At 39.3% G+C, this 21,109-nt stretch overlaps 1 protein-coding gene across 1 annotated transcript in view; it reads left to right on the forward strand.

Annotated features, from left to right (window-relative positions):
* LOC128639495 (actin-binding protein WASF3-like) overlaps window positions 1–21,109 on the forward strand; it is a 128,562-nt gene that overhangs the window by 51,304 nt on the left and 56,149 nt on the right. The window lies entirely within an intron of this gene.

The following is a 21,109-nucleotide window of genomic DNA, read 5'->3' on the forward strand; positions in this document are numbered from 1 at the left end:
ATAAGAAGGGCATTACTAAGCTTGCATAAGGGGCCAATTACAAATATGGTTGACACTGACTTGTAAATGTTTGTGGGCAAACGTTTTTATGATCTGGGAGTGCTTTAACGTTTTGTGGGCAATAACGTTTTGGGCAACTTTATTGAGGGCACACATGGCTTAATTTCTGGGTCTCAGAACCCACATGGCTAGTTATAACCGCTCTGGTGCGGTTCTTTGAGGCTGGAGACATCGAGTGAGATGGGTGGGGCCTATTTTCGCGCCTCAGATGCGCAGTTAGTTTCTCTCAGCAAGCAGCCAGCTCTAACTCCTGAGGGCCCTGGTGGATGTTTTGGGCCAAATCGAATCTTTAACCACACATTTACTATCCCTGAGGGCATGTAGGGCCACAGCAGGGCTGTGGCAAGGTACTGAGAGTGTTTTTTCCGGATCTGGGCCTATTTTCAATCCGGTTTGCACATTAAAGGGTTAATTGTTAAAATTCCTTGTGGGGCAATCTTAACTACATATATTGTGTCTGCTTACAAAATTTTGAAAAATTTGGTGCATGTTTAGGCTGTTTTGCAGAACGTGTATGCTTTTTTTTTTCTCTTAAAGGCGCAGTACCATTTTTTAAGATTGTTATTTTTTTCACTAAATAAAGTGTTTTCATACTTGTTTGTAGTCATTACTAGCCTGTTCAACATGTCTGACATTGAGGAAAGTCAATGTTCAATATGTTTAGAAGCCATTGTGGAACCTCCACTTAGAATGTGTCCCTCATGCACTGAAAGGTCAATAAATTGTAAAGAACATATTTTAGCTACTAAAAGTATGTCGCAGGATGATTCTCAGTCAGAAGGGAATCAGGTTATGCCATCTAATTCTCCCCAAGTGTCACAACCGTTAACGCCCGCACAAGCGACGCCAAGTACTTTTAGTGCATCTAATTCTTTCACCCTGCAAGATATGGCCGCAGTTATGAATACTACCCTCACAGAGGTTTTATCTAAGCTGCCTGGGTTGCAGGGGAAGCGCAGTAGGTCTGGTGTGAGAACAAACGCTGAGCCCTCTGACGCTTTATTAGCCATATCCGATGTACCCTCACAATGTTCTGAAGTAAGGGATTTGCTGGCTGAGGGAGAGATTTCTGATTCAGGAAATATGTTCCCTCAGACAGACTCAGATATGACGGCTTTTAAATTTAAACTAGAACACCTCCGCTTATTGCTCAGGGAGGTTTTAGCGACTCTGGATGATTGTGACCCTATTGTAGTTCCAGAGAAATTGTGTAAAATGGACAGATTCCTAGAGGTTCCTGCCTACACTGATGTTTTTCCGGTCCCTAAGAGGATTTCGGAAATTGTTACTAAGGAGTGGGATAGACCAGGTATTCCGTTCGCTCCCCCTCCTACTTTTAAGAAAATGTTTCCCATATCAGACGCCGTGCGGGACTCATGGCAGATGGTCCCTAAGGTGGAGGGAGCTATTTCTACCCTGGCTAAGCGTACAACTGTTGAGGACAGTTGTGCTTTCAAAGATCCTATTGATACAAAATTAGAGGGTCTCCTGAAGAAAATATTTGTTCATCAAGGTTTTCTTCTCCAACCTATAGCGTGCATTGTTACTGTAACTACTGCAGCGTCCTTTTGGTTCGAGGCTCTGGAGGAGGCTCTTCAGGTTGAGACCCCATTAGATGATATTCTGTATAGAATTAGGGCTCTCAAGCTAGCTAATTCTTTCATTACAGATGCCGCTTTTCAACTGGCTAAATTAGCGGGGAAGAATTCAGGTTTTGCCATTTTAGCGCATAGAGCGTTATGTCTTAAGTCCTGGTCTGCTGATGTGTCATCAAAGGCTAAGCTTTTAGCCATCTCTTTCAAGGGTAAGACCCTATTCGGGCCTGAATTGAAAGAGATCATTTCAGACATCACTGGAGGGAAAGGCCATGCCCTTCCTCAGGATAAGACGAATAAGATGAGGACCAAACAAAATAATTTTCGTTCCTTTCGAAACTTCAAAGGTGGTCCCTCTACCTCTTCCGCTGCTGCGAAGCAAGAGGGGAATTTTGCTCAATCCAAGTCAGTCTTGAGACCTAACCAGACTTGGAACAAGGGTAAACAGGCCAAGAAGCCCGCTGCTGCCACCAAGACTGCATGAAGGGGTAGCCCCCGATCCGGTACCGGATCTAGTAGGGGGCAGTCTTTCTCTCTTCGCTCAGGCTTGGGCAAGAGACGTCCAGGACTCCTGGGCTTTAGAAATCATGACCCAGGGGTATCTTCTAGATTTCAAAGATTCTCCCCAAAGGGGTAGATTCCATCTTTCTCAATTGTCTGTAAACCAGACAAAAAGAGAGGCGTTCTTACGCTGTGTAGAAGACCTATATACCATGGGAGTGATCTGCCCAGTTCCAAAAACAGAACGGGGCAAGGGTTCTACTCCAATCTGTTTGTGGTTCCCAAAAAAGAGGGAACCTCCAGACCAATTTTGGATCTCAAGATCCTAAACAAATTTCTCAGAGTCCCATCATTCAAGATGGAGACCATTCGGACTATTTTGCCAATGATCCAGGAGGGTCAATATATGACCACCGTGGATATAAAGGATGCGTATCTACACATTCCTATCCACAAAGATCATCACCAGTTCCTCAGGTTTGCCTTTCTGGACAAACATTACCAGTTTGTGGCTCTTCCCTTCGGGTTAGCCACGGCTACCAGAATTTTCACAAAGGTGTTAGGGTCCCTTCTGGCGGTTCTAAGGCCACGGGGCATAGCTGTGGCGCCTTATCTGGACGATATCTTAATCCAGGCGTTGACTTACCAACTAGCCAAGTCTCACATGGACATCGTGTTGGCTTTTCTAAGATCTCACGGGTGGAAGGTGAACGTAAAAAAGAGTTCACTTATCCCTCTCACAAGAGTTCCATTCCTGGGAACTCTGATAGATTCGGTGGACATGAAAATTTTTCTGACGGAGGTCAGGAAATCAAACATTTTATCCATCTGCCGAGCTCTTCATTCCATTCCTCGGCAGTCAGTGGCTCAGTGTATGGAGGTAATCGGCTTAATGGTAGCGGCAATGGACATAGTTCCGTTTGCTCGCTTGCATCTCAGACCACTGCAACTTTGCATGCTCAGACAGTTGAATGGGGATTATGCAGATTTATCTCCTCAGATAAATCTGGACCAAGAGACCAGAGACTCTCTTCTTTGGTGGTTGTCACAGGATCATCTGTCCAAGGCAATGTGTTTCCACAGGCCAGCGTGGGTCATAGGGACGACGGAAGCCAGCCTATTGGGCTGGGGTGCAGTCTGGAATTTCCCTGAAAGCTCAAGGTTTGTGGACTCGGGAGGAGGTTCTCCTCCCAATCGATATTCAACACGCTTCAGGCGTGGCCTCAGCTGGCGTCGGCCAGATTCCTAATATTCCAGTCGGACAATATCACGACTGTAGCATATATCAATCATCAAGGGGGAACAAAGAGTTCTCTAGCGATGATAGAGTTTACCAAAATATTTAGATGGGCAGAGACTCACTCTTGCCATCTATCAGCAATCTATATCCCAGGGGTGGAGAACTGGGAAGCGGATTTTCTAAGTCGTCAGACTTTTCATCCGGGGGAGTGGGAACTCCATCCGGAGGTGTTTGCACAATTGATTCAGTAATGGGGCACACCAGAATTGGATTTGATGGCGTCTCGTCAGAACGCCAAACTTCCTTGTTACGGGTCCAGGTCAAGGGACCCTCAGGCAGTACTGATAGATGCTCTAGCAGTACCCTGGTCGTTCAACCTGGTGTTTCCACCATTTCCTCTCCTTCCTCGTTTGATTGCCAGAATCAAACAGGAGAGAGCTTCTGTGTTTTTGATAGCACCTGCGTGGCCACGCAGTACTTGGTATGCAGACCTGGTGGTCATCTCTTCCACCATGGACTCTGCCACTGAGACAGGACCTTCTGATTCAAGGTCCGTTCCAGCATCCAAATCTAGTTTCTCTGCGGCTGACTGCTTGTAGATTGAACGCTTGATCTTATCCAAGCGGGGTTTCTCGGAGTCGGTCATAGATACCTTGATTCAGGCTCGAAAGCCTGTTACCAGGAAAATTTATCATAAGATATGGCGTAAATATCTTTATTGTTGCAAATCCAAAGGCTACTCATGGAGTAAGATCAGGATTCCTAGGATTTTGTCCTTTCTCCAAGAAGGATTGGAGAAGGGGCTATCAGCTAGTTCCTTAAAGGGACAGATATCTGCTTTATCAATTCTACTGCACAAACGTCTGGCAGATGTTTCAGACGTTCAGTCGTTCTGTCAGGCTTTAGTTAGAATCAAGCCTGTGTTTAAACCTGTTGCTCCGCCATGGAGTTTGAATTTAGTTCTTAAAGTTCTTCAAGGGGTTCTGTTTGAACCTATGCATTCCATAGATATTAAGCTTTTATCTTGGAAAGTTCTGTTTTTAGTTGCTATCTCTTCGGCTCAAAGAGTTTCTGAACTATCTGTATTGCAATGCGACTCACCTTATCTTGTTTTCCATGCTGATAAGGTGGTTTTGCATACCAAACCTGGATTCCTTCCTAAGGTTGTTACTAATAAGAATATTAATCAGGAAATTGTTGTTCCTTCCTTGTGTCCTAATCCTTCCTCTAAGAAGGAGCGTCTATTGCACAACTTGGATGTGGCTCGTGCTTTAAAGTTTTACTTGCAAGCGACCAAAGATTTCCATCAAACATCTTCTTTGTTTGTTGTCTATTCTTGAAAACATAGAGGTCAAAAAGCTACGGCTACCTCTCTTGCCTTTTGGCTGAAAAGCATCATCCGTTTGGCATACGAGACTGCTGGACAGCAGCCTCCTGAAAGAATTACAGCTCACTCTACTAGAGCGGTGGCTTCCACATGGGCTTTTAAAAATGATGCTTCTGTTGAACAGATTTGTAAGGCTGCGACTTGGTCTTCGCTTCATACCTTTTCCAAATGTTACAAATTTGATACCTTTACTCCTTCGGAAGCTATTTTTGGGAGAAAAGTTTTTCAAGCAGTGGTGCCTTCTGTTTAACCATCTGTCTTGTCCCTCCCGTTCATCCGTGTCCTGTAGCTTTGGTATTGTATCCCACAAGTAAAGGATGAATCTGTGGACTCGTCTTACCTTTATAGAAGAAAAGTAAATTTATGCTTACCTGATAAATTAATTTCTTCTATGGTAAGATGAGTCCACGGCCCGCCCTGTCATTTTAAGACAGATTATATATTACTTTTTTTTATTTCAACTTCAGTCACCTTTCCACCTTGTAGTTTCTCCTTTTTCTTCCTGTACCTTCGGTCGAATGACTGGGGGGTGGAGCTAAGGGAGGAGCTATATAGACAGCTCTGCTGTGGTGCTCTTTGCCACTTCCTGTTAGCAGGAGGTTAATATCCCACAAGTAAAGGATGAATCCGTGGACTCGTCTTACCATAGAAGAAATAAATTTATCAGGTAAGCATACATTTACTTTTTCATGTCGGGTTAGCGCACTTGAAGTTTGCATGCGAGTAGGGCGTTAGGATTTTTCTATTTTTTTTTTTTATGCAAATGTTTTTTTATTTTTCAACGTTAAAAGTATACAAACAACAGTACGATCTAAGCGTACTACATATACAAGTTACATGTACATACATGGATAAGTAGCAAGTCACAACCAGTATTAATGTTATAACAGAAATGGCTTAGCATTGCGGATTCCAGCTCTCCCTAACACACAGAGGGGAGCCAACTGGATCCAGGTACCATAACATAAATGGGGGGGAGGGGAAGGGAGATGGAAGTATGGACGAAAAAGGGGGGGGGGTTGAGGAGACGGCTTAAAGGTTTAATCCAACAAAATATATATGAGGATCACTTAAATTATGAAAGGGAAGGGGTCAAAAAGAGAAGGCCTTGCCTCCTCCCTCGGGTTAGAAACTTCTATTTAAGCCTCAAAGCTCGGGAGCCACTGGGTATTAAATCTGTCCTTCCAATCTGACCAAATTAATTCAAAAGATTCTAATTTACCCATAGTGTAGTATATATTTTTTTCCATTGAATAAATATAAGCCATCAAGGAGACTACGTCTGACCAAGTGGGGGGGCTGATTCTTTTCCAGGCCCTAGCTATAGAGAGCTTAACAGCAGAGAATAAATAGATGCATAATGTACCTTGGTGTCTTGGTAGTTTGTGTGTACCTAAGTGAAAAAGGGCCACCTCAGGTGTCTTGAGGGTATGTATTCCCATGTTTGCTAACGTAGCGAAGCTTTGAGTCCATAGTGGTTGGAGTTTGGGGCAATGCCACCAGATGTGGAGCATATCACCATTATGGGTGCATTCCCTCCAACAAGCCGCAAAGGCTGCAGGGAAGAGTGCGGCCAACCTAGTTGGTACGTAATACCAATGCATGAGGAGCTTAATGTACATTTCATATATGGTGACACAATGTAACACCTTTTTTGTAAGTAGGAGTGTACGGTGCCATTCCTCCACTGGAATTGATATGTTCAGCCTCTGTTCCCATTTAAGGATATGAGTAGCCTTATCTACAGGAGTCGCGCCTTCCATGAGAGTGTAGTGTAGTGATAATGGTTTGCCTAATTGACGTCCTTGCTGCCACCTGGTCTCCCATATAGTCAGCTGACGGGAAGAGGAGGGTTTGAAACCCCATCTGGAGAGTAAGCTTATTACTCTAACATTTTCAAAGTCCATATAGGATGGGATAGGCATAGGGTTGTCGATGTGGGGTAGTTCTACATAAGCTCCCTGGGAGGTCGAGGACCATAAATCCGCTACTTTACTAATACCTAACTTAGCCCAGGTGCCAGGGTGTGAGTCTGGAAGGCCCGAGAGGAGCCCAGTTAGGGCGGTTATAGGAGAGTGGTGAGGAGCTATTTGTTTGTAATGGCGTATCTGATCCCAGACTGCAAGGCATTCTTTTATCACTGGGTTTGTTATGCAAAGGAGTCTCCTGCATTGAGGAGGTGTCCAAATTAGGTCCCTTAGTGACAGATCAAATGGCAGTGACGCCTGTTCTACGATCCTCCATCTACTATCGGAGCCAATTACGCCCCACTGGGATATATGTGTAAGCACTCCCCCATCCATTCTGGCGTACTGCAAGCATCTATGGGCGACGCGAGGGGGTTTACCCTGCCAAATATATTTGGTGCATGCGCTCTGGAATTGTAGAATGAGGGAGCAAGGGATTCTGACTGGGAGGCATCTGAATATATATGTGAGTTTAGGGAGGTAACTCATTTTAAGGGTGGCAATACAACCTAACCACGAGACCGTTTTAAAGTTCCACCTCCGGCCTCAAGACCTGAGTTCCGAGAGGAGAGGCTTATAATTGTCTTCGAGAATCTGGGGAAGGGAGTTAGAAATTTTAACTCTTAAGTAAGATATATGAGAATTATTGACTACAAATTCATGTTTATTATGTATATGTGTGGAGATATCTTCCGAGAATCCCTGCAAATAGATTTCTGATTTAGTTTGGTTTAATTTATAGTAAGAGAGAGTGCTAAAAGTCTCCAGCAAGGATAAGAGTTTGGATATAGTTTGCACTGGTTTAGAGGTGAAGATAGTGGTGTCATCTGCAAATAGTGCCACCTTGTGTGTCGTGCCATGTAGAGTAATTCCTACTATGTATTTATCTTCTCTAATAGCTGCAGCAAGGGGCTCGATGGCCAGAGCAAAAAGGATGGGGGAGAGAGAGCAACCTTGTCGTGTACCGTTCGAGATAGGGAAAGATGGTGAACAAAACCCAAGGCCCCTGACCGAGGCCGTGGGGTCTGAATACAAGGCTTTTATTGCAAGTATAACTTGCGTTGGGAACTGGAAGGCCTCTAGGACGTTCCATAAATAGTCCCAGCGGACCCGGTCAAAGGCCTTTTCCTCGTCAAGAGAAAGAACGACCAAGGGTTTATTTAATCTCTGAGCCTCGCATAGGATGTTTAACAATCTCCTAGTATTATCTGGGCCCTCTCGGCCTGGGATGAAGCCTACTTGGTCTGGATTAATTAGGGAAGGCAGTGATTTCGCTAACCTATTGGCCAGGATTTTCGCGTAAATTTTAATATCAATATTAATTAACGATATGGGTCTGTAATTAGAGCATACTGTTGGGTCCTTATTAGGCTTGGGGATGGCAATAATGGAGGCCTCCAGAAATTCCCTCCTAAAGTTACCCTCCTCCATTGCCAATTTAAAGAATCTAGTAAGGATAGGCAAAATTTCGTTGCAATATGTTTTGTAAAAGATTGCAGTGAAACCATCTGGGCCCGGGGCCTTCAGAGATTTCATATTTTTAATGACTTGACATGTGATTGGGACATCTATACATTCCTTTTGCGCCTCATCGAGGGCAGGGAGTTTCAAAGACTGTAGGAATGTACCTATCTGTGTGGAGGGTGATTGCATGAGTCCTGCCTGTTCCCGGATATTATAAAGTGCGGAATAGTAATCACTAAACTGCTGGCCAATTAAGGACGGCAACCTGTATACCTGTTTACCATGCTTAAGTTCATGTATACGCGTAACACCTCTACGTTGTCTAATTTTGTTTGTAAGAATGGTGTCAGCCTTGTTGCCCTTCGAGTCCATAAACTGTTTTAATCTAAAAAGGTTATTCTGTGTCTTCCTGAATTCTATTTGGCATATATGTTTCTTAAGGTCCTTAACCTCCTGCCTTAGGTCAACATTACCTGAGGTGCGTTGTTGTGTTTCTAGTGTACGTAACCTACTGTGAGCTTGTGATAGAGTGAGGCCCGCCTGTTTCCTGAGGTGTGCTTGTTTGCGAATAAATAGGCCTATAGTGGTGGCTTTAAATGCCCCCCAAATTATATCATCTCGGACCTCAGGAGTGTCGTTAATCTGTAGTGTAGTAGTTATTTCGGACCGGAGTTCCTCCCTAAAGGGAATATCAGCTAAGAGGTGGTGAGGTAACCTCCATAAGGGTCTGGTTCTGGTGGTGTTCCTGGATTCTAGATCCATTACGACCTGGTCATGATCTGACCACGGGCATAAATGGATGTTTGTGGTTCGTACGTAGTCTAATGTCTCAGGGTGACAGAAGAAATAGTCCAGTCTGGAGAATGTAGAGTGAGGGTGGGAAAAGGATTTTTCTATTTTTTTTTGCTCTATTAACTTCTATGGGAAACTACATTATTGCGCAGGTGATATTCTAAGTTCCGCCTTTTACGCACATAGGGTTATTGAGCGAGTGAAATCAGTTACCTTTTTTCAAATGTTTTATTAAAAATATGTTTGTTTAAAAAATAGCTACGATCTAATAGCAACAGCATTGTTGCATAATACAGGTTACAAATGACTCAGAAATTAGTACATATCACTATGAATTTTTTGGTTCTTGTGAACCCGCTTCTGGTATTATTATGTGCGTGTGTAGGTGGGAGGGGGGGGGTTTGTTAGCGCTAAGGATTTGCCATTTAAAAATTCTAAGGGTGTTGCTTGTATTTAGTTTCTTAGTCACCCAAAAATTGAGACAAACACATTAAAAGGACAGTAAACATATATTGCTTTCATATAAAAATGTTGCTTTGTCTGTGAAAATAAATAATTTTCATTTGAATTATATTATTTTTGAGAAAATACACTGGTTGTGTTTGACTTCTTTTATACGTAATTTGCAGCATTTTAAAGGCTGTGCTTTCTGGCCTCTCTATGGAGTGTTGTTCAAGCACAATTTTTACACAACAGCAAGAGGTGGTTTATCTACCTTTAACAGATGCAGGAGATTTGTTTTTCTGTAAGGACGAGAAAATGAGATCTGCAATGTCTCACTTTTTAGCACAACATTTTACACATGTACAGTGACATCCAAAACAATGTTAAAGGGACATAAATGAGAAATAAATGCTCCATATTATTGCATTACTGTTTGCCTGTTACTATAGGCCTGGTGATCTGAAGCTCTCTGCTCGGCGGGACATCTCGGCAGTACTATGAGGTCCCACAAATTATTTTAGAAAGACAAATTGTAGCTTGATAGCTGTTTATCTCCTACTGGAGTCTGTACAGTATATTGAAGGAGAGACACCTACATTGCAATATAATGCTTCAAAAAACACTTACAATTTGTGTGATTTCTCCCCGGCAAGTTTTTAACATCATGCCCTATGTATTTTAACCCTTTGCTTTAAAGTCCACTCAGTAGCTACAAAGTTTTGCAATTGCTATCAGAACACAGAAGGTGATTAGCCGTTGACAAATACACAATAAAAAAAGACAGTGCAGTAGCACTTACTTTGAATTTGAAATGAGCAGTAGAATACTTTCTTGTACATTTCAAAGTTAGTCCAGTTTTCTTTCCCCCTGCGAACAAACATGATACACTGTCGGCATTTATCATTGCACAAGCATTTCACTAGAAATGCTTGTGCAATGCCGCCCCTGCAGATTTGCGGCCAATCAGCCGCTAGCAGGGGGTGTCAATAAACCCGATCTTATGCGATCGGGCGGATTGCTGTCCGCTGCCTCAGAGCAGGCGGACGAGTTAAGGAGCAGCGGTCTTAAGACCGCTGCTTCTTAATTCCTGTTTCCGGCGAGCCTGAAGGCTCGCTCAGAAACAGGTGTATACGCTCCATTCGGGCCGTGATAAATCTGCCCCTTTGTCTGACTCATAAAACATTCATTTTTAGTGGCCCTTTAAATAAGTCACCTAAACATATCAACTTACTAGAATACCCAAGGCTTTGAAATGTGGACATAAGTTTGTACAATTTAAAAAAGTGTGAATATCATACAGAATTGTCAAACTACACAACCAAGTTTGGTCCACAGTATACATTGCCTAAAAAAAATATGTGCTTCATTATATCTAAGATGTTAATTTTTATAATGTCTTAGAAATGTTTCAGGTGATTAAGCACCATGCTGCGTGTGTTATAGAAAGCTACATTTCTATTTCTACCCACTAAAACTAAATTTAAAGTTTTGCGCTATAGAGTGTATTTAACGAACGCAACACAAGCTGCGTTATTTCACCCTCTATAGCGCTGCCATTACAAGTTTTTAAAAAGCCGGCTTGTACGTGCTATATGGTTGCGTTGAGCCCCATACCGCACAAAATACAAGCGCTGTTTGATGTGCTCGTGCACGCTTTCCCCATAGACATCAATGGGGAGAGAGTATCAGAAGAAAAACTAACACCTGCGATCGTGGAATGAAAAGCTCCATAATGCAGCCCCATTGATGTCTATGGGGAAAAAGTTACATCTAAACCTAACACCCTAACATAAACCCCACGTCTAAACACCCCTAATCTGCTTCACCCGACATCGCTGACACCTACATAAATCTAGTAACCCCTAATCTGCCACTCCCGATATCGCCGCCACTATACTAAAGTTATTAACCCCTATTCCCCCGCACCCCAACATTGCCCACACTATAATAAATCTGTTAACCCCTATTCCACCACTCCCCAACATCGTCACCACTAAATAAAGCTATTAACCTCTAAACCTCTGGCCTCCCACATCACTACCACTAAATAAACCTATTAACCCATAAGCCGCCAGCCCCCAACATCGTAACAACCTAAATTAAACTATTTACCCCTAACCCTAAACCTAACCCTAACACCCCCTAACTTTAACATAATTAAAATAAAGCTAAATTAAAGTTACAATTATTAACTAAATGATACCTAAATGATACCTATTTAAAACTAAATACATACTTATCTGTAAAATAAAACCTAAGCTAGCTACAATATAACTAATAGTTATATTGTAGCTAGCTTAGGTTTTGTTTTTATTTCACAGGTAAGTTTGTATTTATTTTAACTAGGTAGACTAGTTAGTAAATAGTTATTAACTATTTACTAAATACCTAGTTAAAAAAAACAGACCCACCAAATAAAACCTAAGCTGTCTTACACTAAAACCTACCATTAAAAAAAAATAAAAAAACCTACCATTGCAAAAATAACAAACCAAATTATCCAAAACAATAACAATTATTCCTATTCTAATACCCTGTTTAAAAAAACACACCCCAAAATAAAAAAACCCTATCTCTTTTTCTAAAAATAAAAACAAAAAAACCCTAACATTACAAGATCCCACCCCCCCCCAACACACAAAATAAAAAAAACCTAACTAAAAAAACCTAATCTAACATTGCCCAGAAAAGGGCATTTGTATGAGCATAGCCCTTAAAAGGGCATTCAGCAGCGGACAATTGCATGAAGAGGACCTCCACGTCGGATCGATGGACCTCCACCTTGGACCTTCGCCTGGACCTCCGCCTCCATGCATAGACCGTTCCGCCTCCGCAGGGATAAAGATGCCGGTCCCACGATGGATGAAGATGGAGCCGCTTGGATGAAGATGGAGCCACCGGGATGAAGATCGTTCAAGTGGGACTTCAGCAACTGTAAGTACCTAAAGAGGGGTTAGTGTTAGTTTTTTTTTAAGGTGTGTTTTTTTAGATTAGGGGTTGGGCATTTCTTAAAAGAGCTGAATGCCTTTTTAAGGGCAGGAAAAAGAGGGCAATGCCCATACAAATGCCCTTTTCAGGGCAATGGGTAGATTAGGTTTTTTTAGTTAGGTTTTTTTATTTTGGGGGTTTGGTTGGGTGGTGGGTTTTACTGTTGGGGGATCTTTATTTTTTTCAGGGAAAAGAGCTGATTTCTTTAGGGCAATGCCCTACAAAGGGCTCTTTTAAGGGGTATTGGTAGTTTACTGTAGGCTAGGGGGTGTTTTTATTTTGAGGGGGCTTTTTTATTTTGATAGGGCTATTAGATTAGGTGTAATTTTTTTATTTTGGATAATTTAGTTTGTATTTTTCGTAATTTAGTGTTTGTTATTTTTTGTACTGAAGTATTTTTTGTAATTTATTATTTTTTATTTTTTGTAATTGTAGTTTTTATTTTTTTTAGTAAGGTTAGGTTTTTTTTATTTGTAATTTAGTTTATTTAATATGTTATTTAGTTTATTTAATTTGTAGTTAGTTTCATTTTTGTCTAATAGTTTTGTTAGTTTAATTTATAGTTTAAATTTAGTTTTTTTAATTTCAAAGGTAAGTTGTTTTTTTTTGTTGTTATTTTTATTTAATATTTTTATTGAGGACAACAAATTATATGTTCTTACAAAATGTTAAACATACATAACAGATGAATTGATGAATACAGCATATCCAATATTATAACTTATAAAGTCCAGTCCTCTTTTTTTTCCTGCCCCTTAAACATATTAGGTCTCTCTTTGACATTATATCGGTTCAGAGTTAGGGGTATAAAGAAAAAAGAAAAATTACATTTCTGTATACCAAGGAAAAGTGAAATATGTTTAAGTATAAGGAGGAGATGCAAATTACCAGAAATGATTGTATCCTCATTATCTTCAGCAATACCTTAGCAAAAGCCTTCTTGATATTTAACGTTTGCAGTAACTTTATCTAAATCATACAAAAATACTATTTAGTGGGGTGTTAGTTGGGGTGCATTTATAATTCAACTCTATGTCCAATAGGATGTAGTTCGTGCCCTGTAAATAATTAGAGTAGACATTATTGTGCTATGATGCTTATAAGTATTATAAGTATTCCTACCGCAGATTTCAATTAGTAGTATATAAGTTGCAATCTAATCTGCAGCAAGATCTATGTGAGGGTAGACAGTTTTGTTGATTTTTAATGGCATATGGCATATCAGTTGTGCAATCTAAACATTTCCTCTCCCTCGTCACCGTGGCCGTCAGCCACGAGGGAGGCAATAGTATAAGCCCAGAATATGTGTGCCATATTTAATATATTTTATAGACAATGTCTACTATAACTCCAATTGTAGCTACATCTTCTAAGCTTCCAGGTTAGTTTGCCTGTGCACATGTGATATACATGAACAAAACTTTCCTAACAATAACCAGAATACGGAATGTAATTAAACCTCATTTAACTTAGCAGTCTGTTCTTTTAAAAAGAGAAGCAATTGGCAATGGAGCTTTATATCTATGCTACCCACCACTTGAATATGTCTGCTGGACAGTTAGATCTGTTTCTCCTCCGTAATTGAGTACTGGGATATTCTGAGCAGTTTCTATTGTTAAACTGAGGAAACTGGCAATTCTATTATCAGGAAATAATCTGAGAGCGTTTAAAGTCCCTTTGATGTCTCTTGTTAAATCAGAAGCCCTTTTTTTTCTTCACGGGGTTTAGGAAGTCCCCACGGATACCTCTCAAACCCGTGTGGCGGTGGTATAAACTGCCCTGTCTTATGCTGATCCTTTACACTGTGCAAATGTGCGGTAAAACATAATTCCTGTCCTTTTTTGCTGGTGTTTATGCAGTGTAAATTCAAGGTTTTCGCCATGCTTCTACCTGGTGTGATGTTAGGCGCCATCTTGGAGATTGTGATATTGTAGATCCCTCTTGAAGTGTCTCATTCTGTGGTGAGTAATTCATCTTGAAACGCTTGCTTTTGTGTGTTTTTTGCTGCTCTGAGCTTGCCTTTTAGAATTTTCGGCAGGGATGATGGTAGAGAATCGCCGCTTGTATAAATAGTGTTGTCGGTCAGAGTGATAGTTGAGCGGGTCTCTTCTGATGTTGAGGCCAGATCATACCCCTCTGCTATTAGGTATCGTGGTTTATTTAGCATGCTTCTTGTAGTAGTTGCTCGCTCTATTAGTAATTGAATGTCCTGTTCTGAAGGAGCTTTGTCAATCATTGCTTGTAATAAAGCTTCTATTTTGGCCATTTGGCGCTCTGAGTTGTTAGAAGAATCATCAATCTGCGGTTCCATAATTGTTATAAATAACAGCTCTCACTGTTCACTCGCTCTGATTGAGATAATGTGCCGATGCGATTGGTTGTTATCCTCTTTAAAAGATCTCGGTATTGCTGTATTTAGTTTAGCTTATCTAGATCTGGCTGATTACCCTAGGAGATTCCTGGGGGAGGGGGAAACGCTGCCTGAGTATTTGCCGCCGCTCCAGGCGTCAATTGTCCATTTTCATCTCAGGGATCATTAATACAGCCCTTTATAGAAAAATAATATTAGCTGTTCTGAGGTAGTACAAGTCACTTGTACAGATAATAAAAAGCTGTAGGTTTGCGGTATTAATCGGTGGATTAAAGACTTTTTCTCCCAGAGCTTACAAAAGTGCAACTGCACTGAGCCGCTGCTTGGACACGCCCCCCACAGGAAGGTTTCTATTTATTTTAAGGTAGGGATCTTGTAATTTTAATATAAAGTTAGGGCGGGTGTTAGGTTTAGGGGTTAATAGTTTAATTTAGTTTTTGGCCAGAAGTTTAGGGGTTAATAAATTTATTTAGTGGCGACGATGTTGAGGAGTGGCGGAATAGGGGTTAATATATTTATTATTGTGTGGGCGATGTTGGGGTGCGGGGGAATAGGGGTTAATAACGTTAGTATAGCGGGGGCGATGTCGGGGAGCGGCGGAATAGGGGGTTAATAAATTGTGTTAGTGGCGGCGATGTTGGGAGCGGCAGATTAGGGGTTAATAACTTTAATATAGTGTTTGCGATGCGGGAGGGCCTCAGTTTAGGGGTTAATAGGTAGTTTATGGGTGTTAGTGTACTTTGTAACATTTCAGTTATGAGTTTTATGGAAGTCCCATAAAAAACGTCATTTTTTTAGTGCGGGACTGATGTTGCGTTACAGGCTAAAAGGCTTGCGGTACAGCTATACTAACAAGACTCATAATGGTTGCGTTGCTGTTTTAACACTGAAATGACCATTTTATTCAGCGTTAAAACACGAACGCAAAATTTGTAATCTACCTGTATGTTATTTTATTGAACATACTAACACAAGACACCTCTCTCTACTTTTTAGTCAATAAGCTCCATAGGATAGCATAATAACTGAAAATGTGCGTCACTAGCGCACCCTCCCCAAACTAAGGGAATGTAGAATACTGAGGGGTGTTGTATTTAGATGTTACCGGCATATACTTTGATGTGCATTTTGTGGTTAAATAGAAATTCTCCCAAAAGTCTTCATGTTAGCTCTTCACATATTCCCCATTTCTTTCTGTCCAGTTTTCTTTTTACCAATTTTTGAGCGCTGGCTGAAGTTTTGCGGCAGCTGAATTATTATATTTTTGTACAGATGAAGAGGTTACTACTGCAAGAGTCAAGCCTCTTTATCATCTAACAGAGCTGCCTTGGGTCTGTTCTTTTCTTTGTTTTTATGTTTTAGACTTCTTACCCAATAATGCAAATTCTGAAAGTGATGGATATCTGTGTTAAATTCAACTAAAAACAAACATCTTCTTAACTCAAAATTTCCTTTCTGTCCCACAGGGTGGGGGGATTAGTTATCGGTTTATTATACTCCACATAATTATTTAAGATAAAAATAGCTTTGGACATCTCACACTAATGGTAACGTTTGGGCCTTAGGATATGGTCATAACCGCATATCACAGCATACAGCAAACTGCACTGGTTGACAGCAGCTGCATTGTGACTGAGGCTGATAGTAATACACATTGTCATAAAATCTTAATGTCACCCAGATATGGCACGCAATAGTGTAAGCATGATAATCACCTCCCAGCAGTGTGACAGACTTAAGTATCTCTTACAGTCATAGAGCAGTAGATCATAGAGACGTGATATAAGTCACCTTCATTATGGATTCTCTGCCCAAGGAGAGATTTGCAGCATCTTACTAACATAATAAACACAGAAAATGGAAAAAAAAGATGTAACAAGTCCTCAAATAAAACTTCTGCTTAACACCAAGTAAGTAATAAAATAACTAATGAAGTAGAATCTAATTCACAAGCACCATAAAAATTACGACCCATGTGGGTTACTTTGGAGGGACTATGGTCAAGATTGTTCCCTCTTGTTCATATTGTAAATGTGTCGAAAATCATCTGAATATCAGACTGAAGAAAAAATAAAAATTGAAAATAGTTTTCATAATAAATCACTCCTGAGCTGTGCAAATGCAGTATGACTGGGCAGTGAGACCTGAGTGAGCTACCATAGCAGTGTCATAATGCCACTGTATAGCAAGCTTGCCCCTTTAACTCCTGCAGTGCTGGTTCTAGCACTACATATTAAACAAAGCACTGTAGAAAGGAACAGTCCGCCAGCATTAGTGCACACAGGAGACAATTATGTGCACTAAGGGCCAGATTACAAGTGGAGCGCTAATGAATGCTCCCGCTAGAGCATTTATTGCGCCAGAAGTAAGCTTTTTGCGCTCTTCAGGTTGCGCTTGTCTTACGAGTTGAAAGTAAACTGTTTTTGTTCAAGCGCTAACCAAACAAGAGCGAAAAGCTGAACTTAGCATATCGTGTTTACGTATTCTCCCATAGAAGTCAATGAAGAAAAAAGTGGAAAAAAATACATCCCACTCTTGCACAAACTCGATCACATATTCCCATGTGCTCTAACCTGACATGAAAATATGAATATTTTACATTCCAATGGTCTTCACATAGAAGAATATATTCTATTTTTGCATAATTAAATATTTCTATATATATATGATGGTATTTTAGTACAATATATATCTATACCTTGGATCTGTACATTGGAGTTTTGCTGATACTCCTTGGTGACAAGCACACAGGTTGAAAATTAAGCATAATTTATGGTGCTGGACTCCAACTACTTACTTTCTATATATATAAAGGTATATTTACACACACACACAGATATATATATATATATATATATATATATATATATATATATATATATATATATATATATATATATATATATATAGGAATATCTATTTACAAATACTTAAAATATATTCTGCTATGTACAGAACATTGGAATGTGAAATATTTTCAGTAAATACACATTATAACTCTCTATTAAATATGAGTTTTGCATAAATGTGTTTTTACAGGTTTTCATTTACTTAACTGCAAAGTGTTCCAATGCATATATATATTAGGGATAGACCGATATCGTTTTTTCAGGGCCGATACCGATACCGATTATCGGCCGCCTTTTAGGCCGATAACCGATATCAGGGGCCGATATTCTGAACTATGTAATTGAATGTCTCTTTAATGTGCTATGAGCCTAAGAGGTCACAGTTGATGCCAATTTTGTAAATTGGCATCAACTGTGACCTCATTCATAGCACATTAAATTTTACAGGAATCAAAGTTGAATTTGCAGCAATGTAAAAAAAACTATTCAACACTAAAGAAAGCTGCTGATAAATAAGATAAACAATTACTACAGTAGTACATACAAAGAAACACATGTATACTGGATAAATTATGCTTGTTAGCTACCAAAAAACATTTTACTATGATGTCTGCTAAATCATTAGTGACAGCAAACATTTATTAGTTTAATATAATTCCAGTATATGATGTTAGGAGTCATATATAATTTAAGTGGCACCTCATTTCCTTTTTAAGTGCTTAACTACCAGACAGGGGGTGCAATATATATATATATATATATATATATATAAGCAGGTCTCATTAGTGTGGGATATCATAAAATAATCTGTGTCTTTGTAGGGAAATACGTGTCCTGGGTGCAGACAGGCACTTCTGTTCAGCAAAAACAACTTACATTAAAAAGTGCCTGTGTTTAACGGAGACTGTGTGTAAGATCTGTCAGTTCCTATATCTGCTTTTTTTATTGTTGGACACAAAGAATTTCTAGAATGGAGTGGTTTATGTAGACCACCATAGTCAGACGTGTTTTAAAACTTTTTATAATTGTGACCTCAAGAAAAAGGTCTTAGAGATGTGGAACCTTTCAGATCTTTATTTAACCTCCTACCCCTGTAACGCAAGATCTTAGTTACAACCTAGCGTTTTTTTTATAAATAGAATAAAGCAGAAGTAATGTAAATAATGGATTTATTATACAATTATATATAATGGAGTGACTGTATAAATTATACATTAGGGTATCTGTATTTCTTTAGACTATCACCTTCTGGCTGTGTGGCTAATGGTATATTTATTATATATAATATATATAATATACCACTAGCCACACAACCAGAAGGTGATAGTCTAAAGAAATACCCTAATGTATATACATTCCAGTCCACAGGGAGTAAGAGGGAGAGTCCCAAACTAGGCAGTAATATCTTTGCCCAAATGTGTTAATGCACTGCAGAGGACATTGAATAAATAATGCGTGGCCGGGTGTGCAGAGGTACTTCAGTACACATCTTACCGCTAGTCCTCTACCATTGTGAGCTGTGAGCTCCGCCTGCGGGGTTCGTAGGGGTGGCGCTGAAGACGTCATGATGTGGTACGGCAGCACAGCTCCTCAAATTCTATCTGCAGGAGCAAATTCATTGAGCACGTTGCGCAGGGACATATTGGGCATATCGGTGAGTTTGGGGCCGATACCGATAATGTTAGAAATTTGGGATATCGGCCCAAAATATCGGCAGCCCCGATTATCGGTCAACCCCTAATATATACAGTATATATATATGTGTATACATATGTATTTATGTGTTTATATGTGTATATATGTCTGTAAATACATTTATATACACATATAACTACATAAATACATACAGTATGTACACACACACACATATATATACACATATGTACGTATCCATCTTTAGACATGTATATGTATCTCGTATCTCAATGTTAAAGCCAGATTTGTCATCGATCTGCTAAATAAAGCAGCAGATGCAGGATCGGCGTTATGCTTACCATAATGCAAAGGTAAGTATTTTTAAAAATAAGCAAATAAGGCAAATGTGTTTATATCCGAATTCGAATGTTAGAACGAATGTTATTGTAGAAATTCGATTTACATAATAGAATGTTGATAAGAACGAATATTCTTAAAAATTTGTTTTTCGAATGTTATTTACAGTTTTCGAATGTCACATTCGAATTCGAATGTTACATTCGAATTTGAATGTTACATTTGAATTTGAATGTTACATTCGAATTCGAATGTTACATTCGAATATCACATTCAAATTCGAATATTACATTTATAAAACACAATTGTAGACTAGAAACACAATTTCGAATGTCACATTCGAATCGAATATCACATTCGAATCGAATGTCACATTCAAATTCAAATATTACATTTATAAAACACAGTATTAGACTAGAAATACTATTTCAAATTCGAATGTCACATTCGAATCGAATATTACATTCAAATCGAATATCACATTTAAAACACAGTATTAGACTAGAAATACTATTTCAAATTCGAATGTGACATTCGAATTCGAATGTAGCATTCAAATTCGAATGTTACATTTATTAAACACAGTTGTAGACTAGAAATACTATTTCAAATTTGAATGTCACATTCGAATAGAATATTACATTCAAATCGAATATCACATTTAAAACACAGTATTAGACTAGAAATACTATTTCAAATTCGAATGTGACATTCGAATTCGAATGTAGCATTCAAATTCGAATGTTACATTTATTAAACACAGTTGTAGACTAGAAATACTATTTCAAATTTGAATGTCACATTCGAATAGAATATTACATTCAAATCGAATATCACATTTAAAACACAGTATTAGACTAGAAATACTATTTCAAATTCGAATGTGACATTCGAATTCGAATGTAGCATTCGAATTTGAATATTACATTTATTAAACACAGTTATAGACTAGAAATACTATTTCAAATTTGAATGTCACATTCAAATTCGAATATTACACTTCGAAATTGAATGAATTCATAGCTAAACATTCTATTATTCAAACGAATATTTTCGAATTTTATTGAAAAATTCGAAAACGAAAATTTGATAATAGAATGTTAGAATGTTATATAAACATTTGAAATTCGATTCGAACGAACGAATGTATCAAAATTCGTTTTAAATTTCGAATTTTTAGAAACATTCGCCCATCCCTAGTCTTCACGTAAAAAATGTGTGTATATATATATATATATATATATATATATATATTTAGCACATATATGTGATAATATACAACTATGGCCACAAGTTAAAATGTTTCATGTGTAGAACCCCACGTACAATGGGTAATTATGAATACAGGTAGCCGGGGTTAGGTTCCAGAAGGAATGGTTGTAAATCGAAACCGTTGTAAATTGAAACCCAGTTTATAATGTAAGTCAATGGGAAGTGAGGGAGTTAGGTTCCAGGCCCC

The sequence above is a fragment of the Bombina bombina genome, chromosome 1, assembly GCF_027579735.1.
Source record: "Bombina bombina isolate aBomBom1 chromosome 1, aBomBom1.pri, whole genome shotgun sequence".
In the NCBI taxonomy this organism is placed as follows: domain Eukaryota; kingdom Metazoa; phylum Chordata; class Amphibia; order Anura; family Bombinatoridae; genus Bombina; species Bombina bombina.